Here is a 15962-nt window from a genome sequence, read left to right on the forward strand (position 1 = left end):
TCTTTTCTTTCTTTTCCATTTAACCAGACTGAGCCACAGCAACGCGTGGCTGGGTACAGCTAGTATATATATAAAAACAATCTAGCCTATATAAAAATAGGCCCATTTAATTTGGAGTCCATTCTTATAACTAAGGGCATCAAACAAGGCTGTCCCATGTCCGCAATTCTTTTTGTGATAGCTATTGTAATTTTGCCATGTTTTTAAGGAATGATCCAAACATAAAAAGTGTAGAAATATATACTCAGTATATCTCTAAGATGATGTTATTCACAGATGACATATTACTCACTTTATCTAATTCTAAAATGACTCTGAATGAGTTAGATCTATTAATAACAATGTTTCATTCAATCTCTGGTTTGCACTTTAATAAACAAAAATCAAAATTTTTGTTTTTGAATAAACAGAAAAAATACATGCTGGCAAAAATCACATTATTGGCAACCAAGTATCTAATTTTGATTATTTAGGCATTATTTTATGCACCAGGATTAAGCCGCAGTGGTGCAGTGGTAGCGTTGTCACCTCACAGCCAGAGGTTCTCCCGTTCAATTCTCAGCTGGAGTGCCTTCTGTGTGGAGTCTGCATTTCCTCCCAGTGGTCGAGTAGCGTTCGAAAGACATGCGTGAATGGGCATGCCTTCGTTGAAGGTTGGGCATCGAGCTGGCACCTCAGCACCGTAAAAATCTACTGCCAACCATTAGCAGACCGGAGTTCCGCTGTGGCGACCCCTAACCAGGAAAAGCCGAAAGAAAAACAATTTTTTGCACCAAGATTGAAGAAACAATAAACATGAATTATAATAACATTATAAAAATAATTGAAATCCATATGGAAATGTGGAATAAAATGTTTATAACCTTGAAAACAGATTACAACTATTAAAACAATACTTTTACCACAAATATTATATATCTCACAAGTCATATATATGATCTCAAGCAGAAAATGTATTAAAAATATAAACTCTCTTTCATTAAAATTTTTATGGTTTCTAAATAAAAACAGAATAGCTTTTAATCATCATATTAGACTTTGGGAACAATGAGGAATTACATTTCCTGATATAGAAACATATATCAAGGTCTCTATAATTAGAACCATTATAAACTGGGTAGACACCTTATATACGGGAAACTAGAAGTGCTTTCATGTAACCATATTATTAAAAGAAAGTCATACTTTAGTTAGGTTTCCACTAACTAATCAAATTAATAAGGTATGGTATGCCCTATGTCTCAGTATACAATATAATATATCAAAACCTACAAAATTAAATTCCATTAATTGTATATTTAACACATTCAGGAAATCTATTAGCATGAATACAGAGATCAAGCTTTGGTTTGAAACATTGATTCCCTTCAGTATTGCAAAAAATTTACTGACAAATTGCATAGAAACACTTTAAATAACTGGGAATCTAAAAACTTCATATGTTGGCAACATGGTATGAATGAACATAAAGTACTAGATGGACAACAAATTGTAGTGACATTTTAACTATCATCACAAGATTGACTACTTCTACAAAGCATTCTGTCATATTCCCATGATTTATGCAGAATAATTAATAGCTATTCTTTCAATGGAAAACCAAGTTTGTCATCTATTTATATGAAATTGTTTAGAACAATTTCAGCTTGAATAACATCACCATAAGCCTGTATAAAATATTAATAACATATAAAACAAAACCTCAATAAAATATTAGAATTATATTACTAAGTGGCATTCCTTATCTTTAAATACAGAAATAAAAAATAATCTCTTGCTTTCTGTTAAATTAACCTCTTGGTCTCAACACTGGAGAATGTATACCTGGACATTTCTCCATAGAACATTCCTAACACCAGGTAAAATAGTCAAGTTTAGTAATGTTTTACGTTAGAGATGTTCCCAAGCATGCAGGGCAGACTGCATACATATTTTTATGAGAGCACTAGTATAAAACAATTCTGGAATGATAATAATAATTTTTTACAAGTTCTATTCTCAAATTTGTTTATATTATCTAACATTTTAGTGCTACTAAATATGAATGAAGGCCCTCATTTGAAGAGGGACAATCTTTATTGTGGACCATTCTAGCAGTTTCTAGAAAGTGCATAATGAGAAAATGGAATCCCACTTCACCACCATCCATGGAAGAATTTCCATCTTTAATGAAAGACACAGCACAGAAACAGATCAAGATTAAACAACTGAGAATCTATCTTAACACGTTAACAAATAATCCTTGGAGAAAGGTACTAAATCTTATTGAAAATCTACAACTGGTCTGTGCCTCTCTCTGATTACTGTAAATGCTTACTTAATTGTAAATTAAACCGTGTATTTTGAATCAGACTGCTTTCATTTATTAATTTTTCCTGGAGGCCAAATGTAAATAGTATATATAGTTATTTATGTATTAGAATTTAGATTATGTTGTATCTGCAATAATTTAATTTGTTTGAAAATAAAAATTACTTTAGTAAAAAAAAGCATCTGCAGTTTGTTTCAAATTTAATTTAAATAATTATGTCTCATTAAACTGACAAAAGACTAAGTGAACATAAAATGTCTAAAACCTTAACAGATTGCAACTCAAAACAATGCCAACTCCCAAAGTCATAAAGCTCACAAAATTATTTTTTCAAATTGTCAAGACCCCCCAATAAAAAGTGGGGGTAGCCCCAGTACCCCCTAACTAATTCCCAGAGGTTGTACATATCCAGAATAAAAAATGAGAACATTGATTAAACCAACCCAAGGATTACTTAACTGGAGATTAGCAGAGTATTTCCTGTTTATCTTTTAAATTTGTCATCTTTTAGATGGTCTGGTGGAGTAGAAGGATAAAGTCCTGGCTACATCCCAGTCAACATGGGTTTGATTAGCAACCCAAGTGACTCACAAGTGGGACAGAGGATGGGCATGCCAATCCTGGTGGGGATGGAGGTGTCTGCACAGGCACAAAAATGGATTAAAGCTTCCTGGCAGAAGCTAAAGAGAGATGTAGTTTGTGGATGTCAGCTCCTTGCAGATATGGGGAAGAGTTTGATGCTGTCTGCTAATTGCACTACTCCATAGAAGTTGTCAGGGCATGTCCTGGGTAATCCAGAGGTAGGCTTTAAAGTACTAGATCATAGCCACTCCTCCTGTCTACAAAGGGTCCCCAAATTTTTAAATTTACCTACCCAGCAGAAGAATATGTAGACATAGGAAGAGGGTGCCAACCCCAGAGCCTGACATCTCTTCCCCAAGCTGTTAAGATGAAGGCAAACCTTGTACAGTCACCAGAGATGGTCTGGAAATTGCCCGATAAGAAAAAATATATATAGTCAATAGACCACACCGTCTCAGGCATCTGCTGGAAATTTTAAGATGTTGCAGTCATCAACCCCATTTATGTTAGAACATCTAAATAAATACCTTCCCTTGGTTGAACTATTAGAAAAAAGAACAGAAATAACAATGGACCTTGTGGGGCTGATACTACAATTAAAAAAGTAGGAACTTTTGGAGCAATAGCAAGACCAAGCAGCCTTCATGTAAGTAGTAGCAGCAATGATGGCCAATACAGCCACCAGGTGAAACCTTTGACATGAGCAGCTGGTTGTCAATTCTGGGAGTGGAAATGAGGTGAAGTAGTGGGTAGGGATTGGTTTGATTACAGGATTCAGTATGTGCTATACTGCACTTTTTGAACTTCTGATGCATATAGAATGTTCATTGAAATGAATTTTGCTAGCTGTTATTGTTCTAAAATGTAAGATAAGTATAATTTCTAAGTCAGTTTGTAAATATGCTTTAATGCTACATTAATATGCACAGTATCTAGGCATCACTGCTTGTTGGTTTGGTAGACATCAGCCCCAAGACACCAACCCATTGTTAGCTAATGTGTACAAGAAAAAACTATTTCTTGTCCTCGCTGTTGGAAAAGGTAACTTATCCTTCGATTCATTGTGTATTCATATCAAGAGGGGTGGAGCCGGCAAAATGATGGTACTAGTATGAGGTAGCACAAGAGATAACCACTGCCTTAAATATGGAAAAATGGGAGCTAAATAATGATCAGTATAAAGCAACATTATTTGGTAAATAGATTACCTTGGTAGTAGGGACAGATTAGGTCCATAACACCAAAGACTTCCAAACACTGGCCAGAAGAGCATCTAGAAGTTGGTGCAGTTACCCCCCAGTTAAAGGTGAATTACAGCCCCTAACAAACATGAGATACTGGGGAAATCCTGTCTAATATATTCATTAAGGATATCCACACATCCAGGCTAGTTGCACAGCATAATGCATCCGAGTTTATCCAAGTGCAACTAACTCTGGGCAAGACCGCAATCCAAATTGTAGCTTGCTACAGACCCCCCACCATGCCCCAGTATTCCCACTCCTCATTTCTTGATACACTTGAAAGTATTAGGGTACAACCCAACACCCTAATAATGGGTGATTTCAACTACCCCAACATTAACTGAGAAAACTACTCATGTACCAACTCTTTTGCTCAACGTTTTCTAGAATTCATAAATTCCAATGCCTTGGATCAACTTATTCACACCCCCACCAGGGGCAGCAATATCCTACACCTGGTCATTACCAACATGGGAAACCAGTGTTCCACACCAGAGGTCAATTCCTCGTTGGTCAGATCTGACCACAAGCTAATCAGCCTTGACATACACATCCCACCCCCACCCCCAATTAGGGAAACCATTGTAAAAAACTTCTCCAAAGCCAACTTCATACTTCTTAAGACAGAAGTAGCAAACTTCACGACACCCATGCAGACGGACAATAGAGGTATGACTGCCGAATCCTACACAAATGCACTTTATAAGCACTTACACAAGTGCATGGATCATGCTATCCCTAATAGAACCAAGATGTTATCCTCCAAAAAAAGGAAGCCAGTCTGGTGGCCCTCTGCCATAAACAAACTCTACAAGAGAAGAAAGAAACTGTTGCAAAAAAAGAGTAAAATCCCATGACTGGAGGAACTCCCTGGTCAACCTCAGTAAGAAGCTGAGATCCCTCATAAAATCCTCCAAAGCTAGTTACAAAAACAAAATTGCCACTGACTCTAAAGACAACCACAAAGCATTCTATAGCTATGTCAAGAATCTAAATGGGAACACTCAGATCTGCTCTGAGTTACAGCACAATGGCACTAAATATACAGAACCAACTGATATTGCCAACATCCTAGCAGATAGGTTCAGTGCTAACCTTACTCCCCACTCACCCCCTAGAGGGCCAATCCCTATACCGGAAGAATGCAGAGTTCCTATAATCATGGCTGCACAGGTAAAAAACACACTCTCCAAAGCCAAGAACGCAGCATCCATGGGACCTGACAATATCCCAGGCTGCGTTCTACATGAACTACAGAATGAACTGGCACCCTACCTAAGTACTATGTTCAATCATAGCCTCACTTCAGGCTTTGTACCCACTGAATGGTGCACCACGACGGTTATCCCACTCCACAAAGGGGGATCCATGACGGACTTCGGGAACTACCGCCCCATTAGCCTGATGAGCCTGGTCTGCAAGGCCATGGAATGTATCATCATGGAACTCATAAACAAAGACATTGGTAATCTCCAAACTCTGGACCCTACCCAGTTTGGATTTGTAAAAGGCAGATCATGTCTCCTAAACCTGATTGACTTCTTTGAAGCAGTCACCAAAGCCATAGATGAGGGTAAAACAGTTCACACAGCTTATCTAGATCTCACCAAGGCTTTCGACACCATCCCCCACTCTGGAATTATAGATACGCTCACTAAACTAGGTATACATCCCTATGTCACAAGATGGGTTGCCAACTGGCTCATGGACAGAACCCACACTGTGAAAGTAGTGGATTCCAAATCTGACATCAGACCAGTGACAAGTGGAGTACCACATGGTTCAGTCCTGGGTCCTCTCCTGTTTGGTGTCTACTTCTCTGAAGTGCAGGCTAACACAGAAGGTCTTTGGCTAACAAAGTTTGCAGATGACTGCAAACTAGGAGCCATAATTGAAACTCCTAATGATGTGGACAAACTACAAAAGGGCCTCACTGAGACAGATACCTGGTGTCAAAGCCATGGCCTGAAGCTCAATGCCAAAAAGTGCATTGTCATCCCCTTTGGTAAAAACTCTGTACCTATGAACTACCACATAGCTGGTAGTCTACTTAATGCCAAAAATGTGATAAGAGACCTTGGGACACAGGTGGACAGTAGTCTCTCCTTTGATAATCACATTGCCACAGTGGTCAGGAAATCCTTCTACGTGGCTCATCTCATCACAAAAGAATTCTCATCCAGAAAAAAAGAGGTCATTGTCCCCCTCTACTCATCACTCATTAGACCCATTATAGAGTACAATGCCCCTTTTGGTATGTACCTCACAAGACATCTACAACAACTGGAAAGACCACAGAAATACCTCACAAAGAGGATTACTGGCCTCAAACAGATGCCCTACGCAGACCGTCTTAAAAAAACTACAGCTTTACTCCATTGCATATCGCCTACTCAGGGGTGATCTCTGCCTAACATACAAAGCTATGTCAAACTCAGAGCTGTTGGACATGCTCCACTTAAAGAAGTCCCATTCCCTCTGAGCTACACGCTCTAGGGATCTAAACCTTGTCACCACAATAAACAGAACATGCTGGAGGGATAGATTCCTGTCCCAGAGACTTCCCATACTCAGGAACAGACTACCTATCTATGTCAAACAGAGCTCCTCATTAGCACTCTTCAAGAAAAATCATGATGATTGGATGGGAAATGGGAAATTCACCCCGGGGATCACTTCTATGGCTCTGCTCGACAGGGGCATAGGAAAATAATTTTCTTGGGTGGCGGAAGCCAGGGTACATTTTTTGGCTATGCTTGTATGGGCCCTAGAGCCGATAGCCTAGTACCTACCTATGAACCTATGAACAAATTAAAACTACAATGGCAGATTATTATCTTGAACTATATAAAGAGAAAGACCAAAACCTTGTAGATAACTGAGACAGATTCACTAAAAGAATACAGCTACCCCATGTAAATCCAGTGGTGTTAGAGATGCTAAATAAACCCCTTGCTATGGAAGAAACAGGCCTGCAATCATGATGCTTAAAATAGGGAAGACAGCTGGACTGGACAGAATCTAGGGGAAATACATAAAACATTAGTGGAAGATATTACCCTTGTAGTGCATTCAGTTTATAATGACAGCTAAGGCATTCTGCTTTCTATGCTAGAGTAGCAAATATTGTTACTGTCCACATGGAAAGGAAAGATTTAATTCAACTTCAGTATTACAGATCTACTGCATTGATACCAATGAAAACAAAACATTTTAGCAAAAGTTCTCATAAATTGGCTAGGGAAATAAATGCATGTCAGACTGAGTGGGAACTGCACAATAGGGATTCTTTCCCAGTAGGCATGGTATACCTGGACTCCTTACTCTGTTCTATAATGCATAACAAATAGAGGGACAAAGTGTTGAACTTCTAGCAGCACTATTTATAGATTTTAGCAAAGCCTTCAGCACAGTGTGATGGGAGTTTCTACAGAAAGCTATAAAGGCATATGATACTGAAGTAAACTTTCTTAAATGGTGCCAGTTACTGTACAAACAATCCAAGGCACAAGTAATTAGCAGTAACCAATGTTCAAAAACTTTTCTCCTGTACAGGGACACCAGGTAAAGGTATCCCCTTTCCCCTAATCTTTTCCCCTTGGCTTATATATTTGATGACAGTACAAGCACTGGCAGACATGGCTGGATGATAATACCGCCCTTACAGATACACAGTATGAAGATGGCTGTGTACATTGGTTACAAGCTCTGTTTAGGAGGGCATCAGAAATACTGTAGGTGTTCCAAGAATTCCAGCAATTATTAGGTCAGGAAATAAATGAAAGTCTCGCTCAGCTAGGTTTGAAATAGTGAACTCACACACCTATCTAGGTATGCATATCTCCCAGCAAGTATCACAATGCAGTACAAATGAACTTATATAATCTCTTGGCACATTGTTCTAGGAAGACAGAAACATGGAAGAAGCTTTAGCACCCCCTTCTTGTGAAAATACAAGCTATCCATTTGTGTATACTACCAAAATACCTTTTTCAGCTAGACATATCTCCTCCCTAACCTTACACCCCCTGACATCAAAAATTCAGAAGCTATTGCTAAACTTTATATAGGATGGAAAATATCCCTGGATAGCAAGCAAGAAGAATATGGCATCTATCTGATACAGCAGGGTAGGACTTCCAGATTTAACCAGATATGCACAAGCAGCTGATATAACATTGTCCTATGTGGCTACACACCAAACAACAAGGAAACCCCTTCCCCAGTCTGGGATCCAGGTGGGCACAAGCACAGTTTTGTCAGTTGGCCATATTGGATAGCCGGGAACCTCCTCTACTGGTGAGATCACCTTGTTGGAAAGGAGCAAGCATCTATATCAGGAGAAGAATACAGGCATAACTATGGTAGTAATAGACTACCTTGGTGACAATACCTGCAATAAATAAGCTTGAGTACAGAGATAAACGGGAAAAACAACTATCTGACTACTGTGATGGGATGGGACAGTAGAAACAAAATAGTTAAATGGCATTTAATATTTATTATATACTCAGAAGTGGACAATTGTAGCACCACAGTTTATGAGAGAGATAAACAGAAATTGAGTACCTCTTGGTTACCTACATCCCACAGAAAAAAATGGCACATCTCCATCAGTATGACACCCCAGGGGCTGAAAACCCACCACTGTTCTTTACTCATTCAAAATTATAAAATTTTGGCACCTGTTGTCCTTGAAAATGAAAGTCAGTGGATGAAGGACAGTGTTAGAGATGTAGAGAAAAAAATGTCAGATTCATACTTCTCTTATAGTCCTGCCAAATGATAGCACCTTTATGGATGAAGGCACACCATGTAGTAACATATGCAGTTATGAAAACTATCCCCTCTATAGGGATGAGACATTCCCCCAATACAAAACTCACAGACCAGGAATATAGTTGGCTACTACATATGGTAACCAGTATAACTGCTATAATTTTCTGTTACTGGAAGTTAATATCAATTGATATCAGTAAGGATCTACATTGTTATAGAAATACACAATGATAAGCACTGCATGGCACATTAGTTACACACTTTCAATAAATTTTGGTGTGTTTTATATGTATGGACTATTGACTGATCATTGTTAATGTGTTTCTGAAGATGTATTATAGGTATGATTTTATTATTGTCAACATTCTATTCTTATGTTCTACCCTTACAATAAAATGTTTACCTGTTAAAAAATTTAAAAAAGTCTGCATTCTGAGACTTTAGCTGCTGTGTTATGTACAAAATTAAACAAATGAGGCTTTAGTGATTTTCAGTACATCTCTTCAAGTGAATATGCACAACGTTTGACCAACCCTGCTCAGCCTTCAACATAGACTGTACAGTATACCAAGCCAACGATCTATCTTTACTGTGAACTGCAAACTCAGTACACCTCTAAAAATTCAGAAAGGAAGCTGATATGGAAGATTAGTTTGCAGTCTTGGAGAGATAATATTGTAATAGAAAATTGGCCCCAAGCAGAGTAGGCCCGGATACTCTCCTGTCATCTAACCATAGATTCACTAAACTCACACACACTCCATGAGGATAATAATTCATACAACTATCAGAATCTTAAACAGGATCACATACATATAGAAAGTTTATTACAAAATTCTGGCTAGAGCTGAGGATTAACTTACATTTCATAACTGGGTATCTAGGCATTCAGTATGGACAGACATGTTTACTTAATAAATATATGTATATGGATCTACTTTGAAACATCAATGCCCATATAACCGAATGTCATTTTCCAGAGACAAAAATCATGAAAACTGAAATACCCGAACAGTGAAGTTTTCCCTAGGGTAAGTAAATCCTTGCCTAACATGCCCTTTCCTCGCCTGTAGTACAATCCTGGAGTTGGTATATATAGTTGGGGGGTGGGGGTGGGGGGCATAGCTTCCCACCTAAGTTGGTTTTACTTACATTGGTTCATGTTTTGTGTCAGTCTAGGCAACTGTTTACTTACCCTGGGAAAACTCTGCCATTTGGGTATGTCAGTTTTAGCGATTTTCATTTCGGGAACATGTTTGGTTATCTGGGAGGACCGAATTTTTCAAAGTGATATGTGTATTTTATATATATATATATATATATGTATGTATGTATATATATATATATATATATATATATATATATATATATATACATATATATATATATATATAGAGAGAGAGGGAGAGAGAGAGAGAGGGATATATATACACACATATATATATATATATATATATATAGATATAGATATATAGATAGATATATAGATATATACAGATATATATAGATATATATATAAATATATATAGATATTTATATACATACATATATATATGGGTCTACTTCAGATGATCGAACTTTCAAAAGTTCGACTTTCATATGGCTGAGACCATATGATCAAACTTTTGAAAGTTCGAACATTTAATAAAAAAGTAAAAAAAAGAAAAAAATTACCTGAACAGTTTTTGCAGGGGGGGGGGGGGCAAGCCCTCCTGCTCCCCCCACACTCCCTGCTATTTATATATACCAACTTCGAGATCGCAGTACAGTGCAGAAAAGGGAAATCTTCCCATTCTGTGCTGTATGGAGATCTCCGCTAAGAATGTTCGAACTTTCAAAAGTTCGATCATATGAAGGGGACCCATATATATATATATATATATATATATATATATATATATATATATATATATATATGGATTCCTATTACAAGAACGAAAGTTCACTACTTAGGTTACTTAGTACTAGGCTAACTGCCCTTGTGAGCTAATTTAAGCCCAACCAACTACCCCATGTGAGAATCAAACCTTGCACCTCATGGATGTAAGGTAAACACCTTAACCATTATGCCAACCTCCTCAAACTTGTAATAGGAAGCCTCACTTCTGCGAAAGTTCACTTTAACAAAAGTGAACTTTTGCGTAAGTGCACTTCACCAAAAACAGCACAGCACAGTGGAGGACATAAAAACAAGGTTTGTCCTCCACTATGGTGCGATAGTCATGGACCTTAGGGTTAGGGCACGAGTTAGGGTAAGGGGATAGTTAGTAAAGCTATTCCCTTACCCTAACCCATGCCCTAACCCTAAAGTTCATGACTATCGCACCATAGTGGAGGACATTGCTATTTCCTTCACTGCGCTGCATTCGTCATGGACCTTAGGGTTAGGGCATGGGTCATGGTTGGGGTATCCCCTTACTATGACCCATGCCCTAGCCCTAAGGTCCATGAGTACTGCATGAAAGTTCAGTACAACACCCATTCATTGTACTGAACTTCTCGTAAGTGCACTTTCGATTAAGTGCACTTTCACTGCAGTGAGCATTCCATGCACTATTTCGAATTACTAAAAATTCGATCTAGTGTATGGAACCCAAATATATGCATATATATGTTTTTGTGTGTGGATATACTGAATTTTATTTTAGAAACTCACAGAAATACTTCAGGTACAATTAAATTAATCTTGACTGTAGATATACATAAAAGGGGATTTTCCTACAAATGAATAAAATGTGTATTCTAAAGTGACTCTAAGTCTTCTGACTGTTTCAGTTGGATTTCAGTTAACTGAGATTGGAAACCTTAAGCTTCACTTACATACACAAAGGGCTAATAATAAACCTTCACTATAATATGTTTCTTTCTCTGCCAATAAGAAACAATGTTACCTTGTGAGTGATTTGTTTTAAATGCTATAGAACAGGGTACAGATCAAAGTACTGCACCATTACTTATAGCTGTACAGTAATTATACGAATTCCTGACGCCAACCAACAAGCCAAAAAGGATGCATAAAGGATGTGATAATATAGCAATAACCCTCGCTTGGGTGTGGGTAATGCTGGATTTACCCACGGTTGGTGTGGTTTGGTCACGCGAGCCCGGTGGCCAAACAAAGCCAACCGTGGGTAAATCCAGCATTACCCACACCCAGAAGTGGGTTATTGCTATTATACAATGACATTATTTAAGAAAAAAAATAATTACTTTTCTTAAACAATGGCATTGTATAATGCCTCTTTGCTGCCCTTTCACAGCTGTCTGGTATTCTGCAGCAGTTCTGATGTACTGCGCATGTGCATGCCTACGCAGTGCATCAGAGCTGTGGGCAAAAGCAACAGAGAAAGCAAGATCTCTGTTGCTTTTTAAAAACTGTTTTGCTATGCTAAATGAGTTTAACATAGTGAGTCTGCTTTAAAAAAAGCAACAAAGAATATCTGTTGCTTTTTTAAAGCTGTTGCGCTATGTTAAACCCATTTAACATAGCGAGACAGTTTTGAAAAAAGCAACGGAGAAAGCAAGATCTCCGTTGCTTTTTATAAACTGTTTTGCTATGTTAAATGAGTTTAACATAGCAAGACAGCTTTAAAAAAAAGCAACGGAGAATCTCTGTTGCTTTTTTAAAGCTGTCTGGCTAAACCCATTTAACATAGCGAGACAGTTTTGAAAAAAGCAACGGAGAAAGCAAGATCTCCGTTGCTTTTTTAAAGCTGTCTCGCTATGTTAAACACGTTTAACATAGCGAGACAGTGTGAAGCAATGGAGATCTTGCGTTCTCCGTTGCTGTAAAAAAAAAGAGTTATAGTAATGGAAAAAGTCCGGGCGACCGTACCTTTTTCCATTACTATAACTCTGATTTACAACATGCACGCTGACCAATCAGCGTGCACGTTTTTGAATATTTAATGGGGGGGTTGTTGTATAATGCTAAAGTTTTAACTGTTGCAAGTGTAAAGTCTGTTTTTGCCACTGTGCTATTATTAAACATGCTAAGTGTACTCTGTTGTTCAATAGGAAATAGTTGAATGGATTGCTGGATTCAGGAAGCATGATTACATTATTATATCACAATATTTTTATCAGAATAAACAACTAGTAAACAGAAAGCTGAAATAATTTCTATACACAGAGACAAAAATAGTACCCTTCCACACGGGAAAAGTATAAACCCTTATAGGCCAGGTGCTATGCTCAGTAGCTCTACTGCCTAATTTTAACATATGATGTGATAACTGGTCAATACTTTCCCAGATTCAAAGCACTATGAAAGAGATGGCGGGAGTGTTCAACAAGGCCAGAAATGCATAGTTCCAGCAAAGAAAAATGTGTAGGCATAGAAAATACAAAATGAACAATGATTTGGCCTTGTATGGAAGGGTTAGCCAAATTTGACACTGTGTCTTGTCAGAAAATTCCAGTTGTTTACATAATAAAACTGGTCAACATGTACACTAATTTCGATACTAAATCTTGGCAGACGCCACCAGTTATTAACATAATAAAAGCCAATGTGAAGACTGAAAAGGGAGGGATCATGGTTAACAATGCATTAAGGGGAATAAGTATAGAAAGTGATGAAGAGACAAATGAATGTCATACTGGAGAAAAGGGAAAATGTGACCTTAAAAAGAGTTGTACACTTCTCACTGTTACACAGAAATGGAGATCCAGTCAGTAAAAAGAAGCAGGACTCTAAGGGTAAAGTATGTAAGAGAACTACTGAAAAAGAGAAGGGGAAACTACCAAAACCCCTGGTGGAGGAAAATTATTTTCTTGAGTTACCTCATACCGACAATTACCTAGATGAAGGAGAGAAATGTGTACTTCTTAGAAGAGAAGAGGCTGCAAACTCCACTTCATAACAGAGTAATGAAAAAACAATAATGTTGACTTAGTTAATATCCATGTCAGCCATGTCATTTTCAAAAAGCATGAGTGGAAGGACAATGCAATATTTAAAGCCAGACATACTATAGCTAAATAGATGAAGAAACAAAGGAAAAAAACATTCACACTTCATACCTAAACATTGAACTAAGAAATAACCTACATTCTACAGTAACCAAAGCATGTAACAGATACTAAACTATTTATTAGTCCCAAGGGCATTTAGAAAATGTGTGATGAAGTTCACAAGTAGTCGCAACTTTGGTGGTCATTTAAAAATGAACAAGACAAAAAAGGATTTTTGCAAGATTGCACAGCTATGGTGATAGGAGCAGAAAATATCTGTGTGCCAATTTACCAGAATGTCAAAGGACAGCACCCAACCCAGGGTTTAAGAGATATTTGATAGCCTAATAAAGTCTAATCTGAAAGAACAGCAATGGACATGCAAAATCAAGTAAGAGCCATTAGTATAACCTGGTAATCATTGATTATAGAGTAACATTTCCTAAGACAGTGTCCCCTATGAAGTCTAAATGCAAGGTCTAGAACAAAGAACCAGTGCTGCTCTTTTTTATGTAGGAATTCTCCATAAAAATCTTACTGCCCAAAGCATATCATTTATGGCCCAGTAATGCATGACCTTTGTCATTACAACTAAGGTCATCTGCACGCCACTCTCAACCAGGAGGGCCAGCTGAGTATTTTAATAAAATGATAAAGTTTACATTACAAAAGGCTGTACACCCAGATGGGAGAAACTGGTACATATCTTTTTTAATACAGCCAAAGAACCTCAAGCTTCAACTGGATTCATGTCATTTGAACTGCTATATAACAGACATCCTTGAAGTTTGCCACATATAACAAAAGAAAAACAAGAGGAAAAAAGTACTCCCTTTAACACTGAGATATACAATTTTACAGACCAGCAGGACAGATTAATATCCATAATGCTTATAGTAAAACACTGTAAGGAGAGAGAGAACAGAAGGCACAACACAGAAGATAACCAAAAAGAAAAACAAATCCTGTGTAACCAGAATTCTCAAATTGTGTGGACTGAACTAAACTGAACATGACAAGGAATGTTTGTATACTATTGACAGGATTCACTGGACTTACATTTGATGACTAACAAGGCATTTGTAATTGGATTTATTTTCAGTATTGTTGCAAAAAGGTATTTTTCCCAGTCTTGCAAAAAATCTCGACTTAAATGTCCTAGAGACTGATATATATATATATATATAATGTGTGTGTCTGTGTGTGTGTGTGTGTGTGTGTGTGTGTGTGTGTGTGTGTGTGTGTGTGTGTGTGTGTGTGTGTGTAGATATATATATATATATATATATATATATATATATATATATATATATATATATATATAGATATATATATAGGTCTACTATACATGTTCAAAATTTCAGAAAGCCAAAACCCATATGCCAAGATCATATGTTCGACTCCTAAAATTTTGAACATGAAAAAAAAAAAATAAAACACACAACATACTTTTTAACTGCTAGCAGGGGGGCTACACCACCCTCATCCCCCATGGGGGGCTATACCCTACACACCTCCAGTAACTTAAATATACCAACTATGAGATCGCACTACAGTGCAGAAATGAAAATCTTTCCATTCCGCACTGTAGGAAGATGCCGGTGCCACATGGTTGGCATTTCAAATGTCAATCATATGGTCTCGGCCATATGGTCTTCGACATTATGAAATGTCAACCATGTGTAGGGGACCTATATATATATATATATATATATATATATATATATATATATATATATATATATATATTTATATATATATATATATATATATATATATATATATATATATATATATATATATATATATATATATATATATATATGTGTGTGTGTGTGTGTGTGTGTGTGTATGTGTGTGTGTGTGTGTGTGTGTGTGTGTGTGTGTGTGTGTGTGTGTGTGTGTGTATATATATATGGGTCCACTTCTTAATTTCAAAAGATCAGAATCTCAAAATTCATAATATTGAACCCAGAATGTTGAGGTTTTGAAATCTTGAAATTAAGAAATAAAAGAAAGCAAAAAATTATAACTGCTAAAACCATGCTATTGCTGTGGGGGGCAAGCCCCCCTACATCCCCTGCACCCCC

This window comes from Protopterus annectens, chromosome 5.part0 (assembly GCF_019279795.1).
Source record: "Protopterus annectens isolate FY-2018-M chromosome 5.part0, PAN1.0, whole genome shotgun sequence".
NCBI classification, from domain to species: domain Eukaryota; kingdom Metazoa; phylum Chordata; order Ceratodontiformes; family Protopteridae; genus Protopterus; species Protopterus annectens.